An 8,615-nucleotide genomic window follows, 5' to 3' on the forward strand; every position below is an offset into this window, starting at 1 on the left:
CACCTGTCAAAGTATGTATGTGTGTTTCTGGATTTTGAACCGAACAAGCCTAGCAGCGATGCGCTGTACTGGGTCGAATGAAATAGTACAAACAGCATTTCCATGGAGAGAGTGGGGGCTAGGTATGGGGTTCTGAGTGAGTAAGGGAACTTTTTTCAATTTTCCGGTCCCTTCCCTTCCCCCTTCCCTTCCCTTCCCTTCTTCCATCCTTCCCTTCCCTTCCCCTTTCCTCTTCCCCTTCCCCTTCCCCTTCCCCTCCCCTCCTCTTCCATCCCCTCCCCTCTTTGGCAATGTTGCTGCACGTATAGGTTTTTAGGGTTTATATTTCTATAATTTCCTCTCACTTCAGCATTCTGGGTTTCATGAACTGCTTTGCATACATTGATTCTGGGAGTTATGAAGTTGGTTTTATAATGTTTGAATTTGTTTTCATTCTTGGTTAACACTAAAAAGAACACAGCCAGCCGAGAGCTGTGGCTAGAGAGCCTGCTCGTACAGACTGCGTCAGGCGTGGACGGACCAGGCCAGCAGGCAGCCCCCAGCAGCATCAACAGAACCTCACGCTGAGGGGTTTTTGTCTCACTTCCCCATCAGGCTGTGTCACTGTGCGAGAGCCGCTGCCATCATAAGAAAGGCAGGAATACACAGCATCGTCCTCAGCCTCGACTCCGGTGATGGTCAGATACGCCGCGTTGGGGGTGCTGTCGTAGGAGCCGGAGAAGCGAGAGGGGACCCCTGAGGGTCTGCTGCTGTAGGTATGCATGACAAGATTAGGAGCCGTGCCCGCCTTCTGCTGGTACCAGGCTACGTTTTGGCTGCTAATGGCGCCCCTGCTGCGGGTGCACGAGAGCTTCACCGTCTGTCCGGGGGCCACAGTCACTGAGGGCTCCTGAGCCAAAGAAAACTGAGCCACAGAACCTGGAACAGAAGAACCAGAAAAGAGGACTAAATAAATGTGTACAATGCGGGTGATTCACTAGATCGATTTACAAATAATCTCCAGTATTTCAAGTACTGATGAGAAATTACAAGTAAAGTTATAATTCACAATTAAGCTTCACCTGCACAGAGGGCGCTGAGCACGAGGAGGAGGAGAGCCCGGGCCATGGTGCAGCCTCAGCAGAGCTCTGATCTCTGGTGCAGACAAGTCTCGAGGTGGGGTCGTCGGCTCTTTCATAAACCCCACAGGACTGGATCAGCCACTCTATTCAAATTAGCTGATGCCTGATTGGTTGTCACTGACGTATTTTCCTTTTAAATGCATTGATAAGCTGTCAGGAGGTCAGTTCACAGCAGGCGGCCTTAAGGGCGCTCCCCGAAGGCATGTCTACATTCGTTTTCAGCTCTGTTGGACAAATGTGTACATTTACATGTGTAAATTCCCATTTGAAATTCACAAAACGTGAATTGATACTTGTTAACCAAAGTAACATGAGTAGACACGTATCCAGGATGGAAATGAGTAGGAAACACCCTGATAATAAGTGTAATTGCAGGTAAAGAGAATTCTTCCTAGGAAAACTATTGCACCATTAAAAAAACATTTAAAGACGACATTAGAAAGTATAAATGCAAAAGGGCAGCACACTTGTGCATGTACAGAAGCATAGATTTTACACTTACAAAGGCAATGATTTTGCTTGTGAGTAATTTGATATCCACAAAGAAATTTAAAATCACTCTTTGAAACGTATGACGTTTGTAGCTTTTCAGGTTTACTCCTGAAATTTGAAGTCAAATCCAAATAAATCAGAATTTTCCTCCAAACACAGATGTAAGTAAATTTCCAAACTTTTTAAGCATTGGGGTGATAATTGAGAACTCAACATATATTCAATCACACATTCTTCAAGAGCACTGGGAGTGGTCCAAGCTATCTGAAGACTGTAATTAAACAATAAACTTTTCACAATCTTGATCTCATTGGATGAGGCTTCTGTGTCTCTGTGATCAGAGGGGCTGCAGTTACAAAGGAGGTCAGACAGCAAATTCCATATGTCTGTGAGAAGCAGCAAGCCTCAGGTTCAAGTACATAAGAGAGGAATCACAGGACCTGCTCCTCCCACCATGACTTACTCTTGGAGAGTTTGAGAGGAACCAGGTCGGACTTCTAAAAAATGAAAACAAGTCACCTCCCTTCCCCACCACAAATGCCCCATCACATTTTTAGCTCAGCTGGACCCTAGAATGGATCCGGCTCCGTGACGCTCGGTGACGCGCCTACACTCTCAGCTGTGCTTGTGGTTACGCACAGTTGCCTACAGGGTGCAGTTACCCTTGTATTTATCTGAAAGCATTGTCGCTTCAACCAGCAGTAGATGGTATTCAATTCATTATAGTCCTTCCAGTGAGTCAAGTAGGGTTACCGTGAAGGACTTGGAGCTTTTTCAGTAACTGAATTTGACTGTGTCTTATTTGTTGTCCCAAAATATGTATTTCATGCAGTGTTCATGTATGTTCATGTTTTTCTGTCTCCTCCTCCCTACATTACCATTATCTATACTACTATAATAAAGGAGAAACTTGCAGGCTTTGAGGCGGGTAAACGCGGGAACCACTGCGCCAATCTACACACCCGATACACCGTACAAATCGTCAGGGTGTGTAGATGGTTATAGGCTATGTAAACTTAAAAAAAGAACCGTATTAAAAAAATTAATTAAATTAAAAAAGTAGTCCCCGCAAAGTAGCGCCGGCCGACGGGGGGATGCTCCCTCCGGCCCTCGCTGTTGTGCTGACTCTGCCACGATTGACCTGTAAGCAGACATTTGACAGGGTAACGTCACTCTTCGAAAACAAGCATGCTTTCATAAAAAAATACCTCCGCTCAGTGCGGCCGCTGCCTCCAGTCACCCGGAAGTGGATCTGTTCGTGAGTTACAGAGGGCAGCAGTGTACAAAGGGGAGCAATGTACCGAGGGGAGCAGTGTACAGAGGGGAGCAGTGGAGGAAAGGTGAGTCCAAGGAGGGGGGCAGGGAAGGTGAGTCCAGGGGTGTAAAAAGGAGGTAGGTACAGGGTTTATTTATTTATGCGTTTTTATATAGCGCAGACTTTACCCGAAGGTGTCAGTGCGCTTCACAATAGGACCAGTAATGACACAAGAGGAAACAATTACAATTGAAAAATTACAAAAGCAAACGTTAAGTTACGTGGGGCAGCAGGCTGGAACGACAGGAGCAGGGGTCTGAGGACATTGGGCCCCCAGGGGCACTTGGCAAAGCCAATGTCCCCCTGGGGGATTTCGCGCGAGGGACGACCTCACGCGACCTGATTGGGTGGTGGGAGGGGTTTAGGGTCAAGTGAAGGGTGGGGAGGGAGGGCGACGTCACTCTGAGCGAGTGAGGTGAACTGTGGAGTCGCTTTTTGAGGCGCCCTGTTTACTTCTTGTCAGAGCTGTCAGTTGCTGTTGCGAGTGAAATTTTTGACAGAATTTCAGTCAGTTTCTGAAGCATGTCGGCGGAGGCGATTGCCATTGAGGCAGTGAGAGCTTTGGTGGCTGTAGGGAGGAGCGACTTGCTGAGGCCCGGCGCTTTCGATGACACAGCTGTGGTGAAGCGTCCACGTCGCTTGGCAGCGGAAGGTGTGTCTCGAGCGGTGGCGGCTTGTCAGTCAGTGCGCAGTGACCGTCAGGAAGAGGACAGCGTCGTGAGGACGCCAGCGGCGAGGGCCAGGAGAGCGCGCTCGACGAGCCGAGGAGGCCGGGGTAAGAAGCAGCCGCCCCCGCGTTCGTCGTCAGCCCCAAGTGAGTTCAGGGGGGGCCGCAGTGTCAGTGTGGCACCCCTTCGACGTAGAGCTGGCAGGCGAGGAGGCAGCGCTGGTGGTAGTTTTGACACGCGCGTGTCTCAGGTCCAGCTGTGTGAAGGAGAGGCTGACAGGGAGTTTGAAGCGCAGAGAGCGTCGACGTCCCAGGAGCTTTGCGAGGCTGCGCCACGTCCTAGCATGAGGGCCACCTCAGGTCTACCTGTGAGGGCAGCTGGGCAGCAGGCGAGTGGAAAGAAAATTGAAATTGCGCCAGATTTAGAGGCTGCCAGGCGGAGTCCAATGTTAGTGGACTATTCCAGCGATAGCGAGGCTGAGGAGTATGAGCTTTCTGGAGTTGAGGAAGGCGAGGAGGTCGAGGGAGGCGCATCTGACGTCGATGAGGAACACCAGCTGGTTGAGTTCGAGGACTGCCAGAACATTCTTGTTCCCCGGCCTAGGGGCCCCCCGAGACAAGTGGTGGAAGAGGATTTTAATGTTGATTTAACGCATGATATTCAGTTTTTGCAGGATGAACAGGGGTTGGGTGGTGTGCGATGGAAACAACCAGCAAGGCAGTTCAAGGGTGGGAGGTGTGGGGGCAGGGGTGACAAAGGGGTGGGCAGACAGGTGCAAGAAGACACTTCAATGTTTCCAAATGCCAGGCCCCCGCCTGGGTGTCCTGAGGTGATCCATAGCATGGGGTCTGCGATTTCACAAGGCCAATGGGTGTGGGTGGAACATACAGAGCTGCCTGGGTCAGGCAGGGCGGGTACTTCAGCTTCTCAGGTGGCAGGTAAGTATGGTGTGGGTCCTCGCTCGAGCGGCGAGTACCTTTCTGGAGCTGCTGGTATGGTACCAGATGAGCATTTCTGCTATCTACAGGCGGCGCCGCAGAGCGCGGTGTTTCAGGGGGGGGGTGATTTTTGGAGGCGGATCTGGTGCGGATTTAACTCCGGCGACTGGGCGCTTTGCACGGAGGCCCGAGTCTGAGTTTCAAGGTGCTGTTACTAACTTAGCGTCTGGCAATAGGCCAGGTAGGAGTTTGGTAAGGTCGGAAGGTGAACAACACCTCGAAAATGAGTTTGGTGATTATGATAAAGAGAATGTTTATGGGACAAGAGGTGGTCTGTCTCATGGTGGTAGAGCTGGGGTTGGGAGGGGGGAGAGGAGATTAACTTCTGCCAGTGTGTTACAGAGTTCTGGAGCGGATCTCTCACCGGCACACGGGATGCAAGGCGGACGTCATCGGCGTGACGGTCTGGAGGACTTTCGGCAACGGGCTGCGCAGTTACCAGCAGGTAAGACAGACTGGTGGGCTGCTTGGACACGGCCGTTGGCGGGTGTCTCAGGTGGGGCGCCTGCAGAGGGTGGTCCAGTGAGGGTGGAGGTTGGGGACGGCGCGGGTTCACAGCAATGTAAACATGTACAGGCAGTGTCGGGGGATGGGGGGAGGCCGGGACATGAAAGCCCGGGTTCATCGGTTACTAGTTCAGAACAGAGTGAATTGCCGAAAGTGAGTGGTACGAGATTACCTTACATGGGAGTATCAATGCCATTGGGCATACATTTGTCGTCCAGAACTAGGCAGCGTATTTGGGATCATGAATATATAGATGTGTTTCGGCTCCTTCATAGGGAATTGCAAGCAAAGGAAGGTTCTAAGGAGGAGGAGGCTGAATTGTCCCGCCGTCCCAAGGTCCCTAAAACAATAGAAAACTGGACAGCGGCCTTTTTGATTTATGCCAGCGTATATAGTGAACGGTACCCTGAGAGGGCGGTTTCGCTTTTCAAATATTTAGATGTTATACGAAAAGCACATTTGCAGGCAGGGGGTTACGCTTGGCTGAACTATGATGAGGAGTTTCGGGCGCGAATGAGTTTATTCCACGATAAGCCATGGGGGGAGGTTGATCAGGAGTTGTGGTTGCAGTGGATGACAGGTCATTCTTCTGCCAACACGATCCACACAGCCAGTGGTTTGCCGATTCCTTACCGGCCCTTTTCTCAGCGTCCCGCCACACAAGGGGCAAGTGGCGTCGGACGTGGACAGTTGCCCACAACTGGATCATGTTGGAGCTTCAATAGAGGTTCCTGCGTGCGCCAGTATTGTAAATTTAAACATGAATGCTCCCAATGCGGGGGCAGACATGCTGTCTACCAGTGCTTCCCCAACCAACACCCGGGAGATCACGGTAGGGGCCAGAGGGGGGGGAGAGGATCTGTGCCGCCTCTTATGCCAAAAGGCGCCTACTCCAATTAGGTTACAGGCCATGTTGAGCGCATTGGAAAAGTACCCGGATTTGGAAGGAGCGGCCAAGTTGTTTTGGGGGTTTAGACTCGGCTTTAGGATTGGTTATCAAGGCCCCAGAGTTTCACGTTGGGCTGATAACTTGAAGTCAGCTAAGGAGATGCCGTCGGTGGTGGAGGTGAAGTTACGGAAAGAAGTGGAATTAGGCAGAGTAGTTGGCCCTTTCAAATTCTGTCCCTTGCCAAACCTAATTGTGTCACCACTTGGTGTTATCCCGAAGAAGGCAAAGGGTGAGTTCCGCCTGATACATCATCTGTCTTGGCCGGAGGGGCTTTCAGTTAACGACTTCATTTCCACTTCCGATTCAGCAGTGGCATATGCGTCAGTGGATGACGCTTTGGAATTGGTGCGCAAGGCAGGGGTAGGAGCTGACCTCGCAAAATGTGACATACAGGCCGCTTTTCGCCTTTTGCCTATTCATCCAGCTGATTTTAGTTTGCTGGGTATGTACTTTGCAGGAGAATATTACGTGGACCGGGTGTTACCCATGGGCTGTGCTATCTCTTGCTCATTGTTTGAAACATTTAGTACATTTTTGGAATGGTGTGTAGTCCAGCGCTCAGATCACGCAGCTGTATGCCATTACCTGGATGATTTTTTGTTTGTGGGCAAAGCGGAGACGGAGCAATGTACTAAAGTCTTGGCTTGTTTCCAGGACTTGGCTAAAGAGTTTGGTGTGCCTTTGGCGGAGGACAAAACGGAAGGCCCAACGCCTAGGTTGACCTTCTTGGGCATAGAAATAGACACAATGGAGATGGTGGCCCGTTTGCCCAGAACAAAAGTACAAGAGATCAGGTCTTTTTTGCATGAAATCCTGGGAGCTAAAAAAGTGCAGCTGAAGCAAGTCCAGAGGCTTCTGGGCTATTTGAATTTTGCTTGTAGAGTTGTCAGGGCAGGCAGGACATTTTGCAGGCGGCTGGGCTTTGCGATGGCTGGGGCGTACTTGCCGCATCACCACATACGTTTGACAGCAAAAATCAAGGAGGATTTGAGCATTTGGCTAAGATTTTTGGACGATTTCAATGGCGTGTCCATCAATTTTGTGTCTGAGGACACGGTCTGGCCAGTGCAGATATTCTCAGACGCGGCTGGGGCCTTAGGTTTCGGCGTGTTCTGGGACGGAAGGTGGTGTGCAGAGCAGTGGCCGGCACAGTGGCTGCAGCAGGGACGCAGCATTGCTTTTTTAGAATTCTTTCCCTTGTTGGTGGCTCTGCAGATTTGGGGCGAAGAGTTCAGAGACCGCTGCGTGTTGTTTCACATCGACAACATGGCGGTGGTTTTTCTGGTGAACGGGCAGCGGGCAAAGGATTTAAAGGTGTTGCAATTGTTACGGGCCTTCATGTTGCGTGTTCTGCAGCTGAATATTGTGTTTAAAGCCCAACACATCCCTGGTGTCAACAATTCAATTGCCGACGCTTTGTCTCGTTGCCAGTGGCAGAGGTTTCGGGAGTTGGCGCCTGGAGCGGACCAATACAGAACACTGATTCCGCCGCACATGTGGGACCTGGGGAATTGAGGATGGCAGAGTTTGCGGAGCAGTCCTTATCAGAATCCACGCGTCGCAGCTATCAGCTAGCATGGTCTGGTTTTTTGACTTACACCGCACAGCACGGCAGGGATGGCTCGGCGGTGCGGGATGAAAAGTTTATGTGGTGTTATGTTCTGAGTTTAATAGACAAAGGTTTGTCGCCTTCCACCATTTCGGGCAAGTTGGCGGGCATTTCATTTTATAGTCAGCTAGAATTGGGGTGTGAGGTGCAGAAAGGTTTTCGTTTACGGAAAATGCTGAAGGGTTTTGGGAGGTCCTTTGGGCAGGCAAAGAAGTTGAGGGACCCCATTACGTTCAACTTGTTACAAAAATTGTTGGGGGTGTTGCCCTCCTGTTGTTATGATGAGTGGGAATGGTTTCGGTTCAAGTTATGCATGATATGGTTGTTTTTCGGTGCATTTAGGATATCAGAATTATTGGGGTTACGTAATCAGGAAGGGATCCGGTCATCTGATATTGCTCTTTTAGGCAGTGGTGTGTTGCAAATCACATTGAGAAGGTCAAAGACAGACCAGGCAGGAAGAGGGATGTTGGTGCGCCTGGGCAGGAGTGGGGTGGAGGGTTGCTGCCCGGTTGGGGAGTGGGAGGCATTTCTGGCTTCAGGGGTGTTTCGAGAGGGTGGGATATTTTGCCATAAAAACAAAACACAGTTAACTTGTTTTCAATTTCTAGCGGTTTTACGGAAGGCATTGACTTTCGTGGGTGAAAATTCGCACTGTTTTGGGACGCATTCGTTCCGAATAGGTGCGGCTACAGAAGCGGCAAGGTTGGGTTGGGGGGCAGAAGATTTGCAGCGAATTGGTAGATGGAAATCGAATTGTTGTTTTAAATATGTCCGGTTGTAAAAAAAAAAAAAAAAAAGAGTTACTCATTGTAGAAGTCAGGTAGTTACTGTTACTTTTTCCATCACAGGTCGAGTGGCGGATTTTCCTCGAAAAAAGAGGACATGGATTGTCGGCCATTCTATAGTAAAGTGGGCTGCGAACTTTGCCGAACAGCAGCTGTGTGGGAGAGGGC

Source organism: Lissotriton vulgaris, unplaced genomic scaffold, assembly GCF_964263255.1.
Source record: "Lissotriton vulgaris unplaced genomic scaffold, aLisVul1.2 SCAFFOLD_837, whole genome shotgun sequence".
Lineage (NCBI taxonomy): Eukaryota > Metazoa > Chordata > Amphibia > Caudata > Salamandridae > Lissotriton > Lissotriton vulgaris.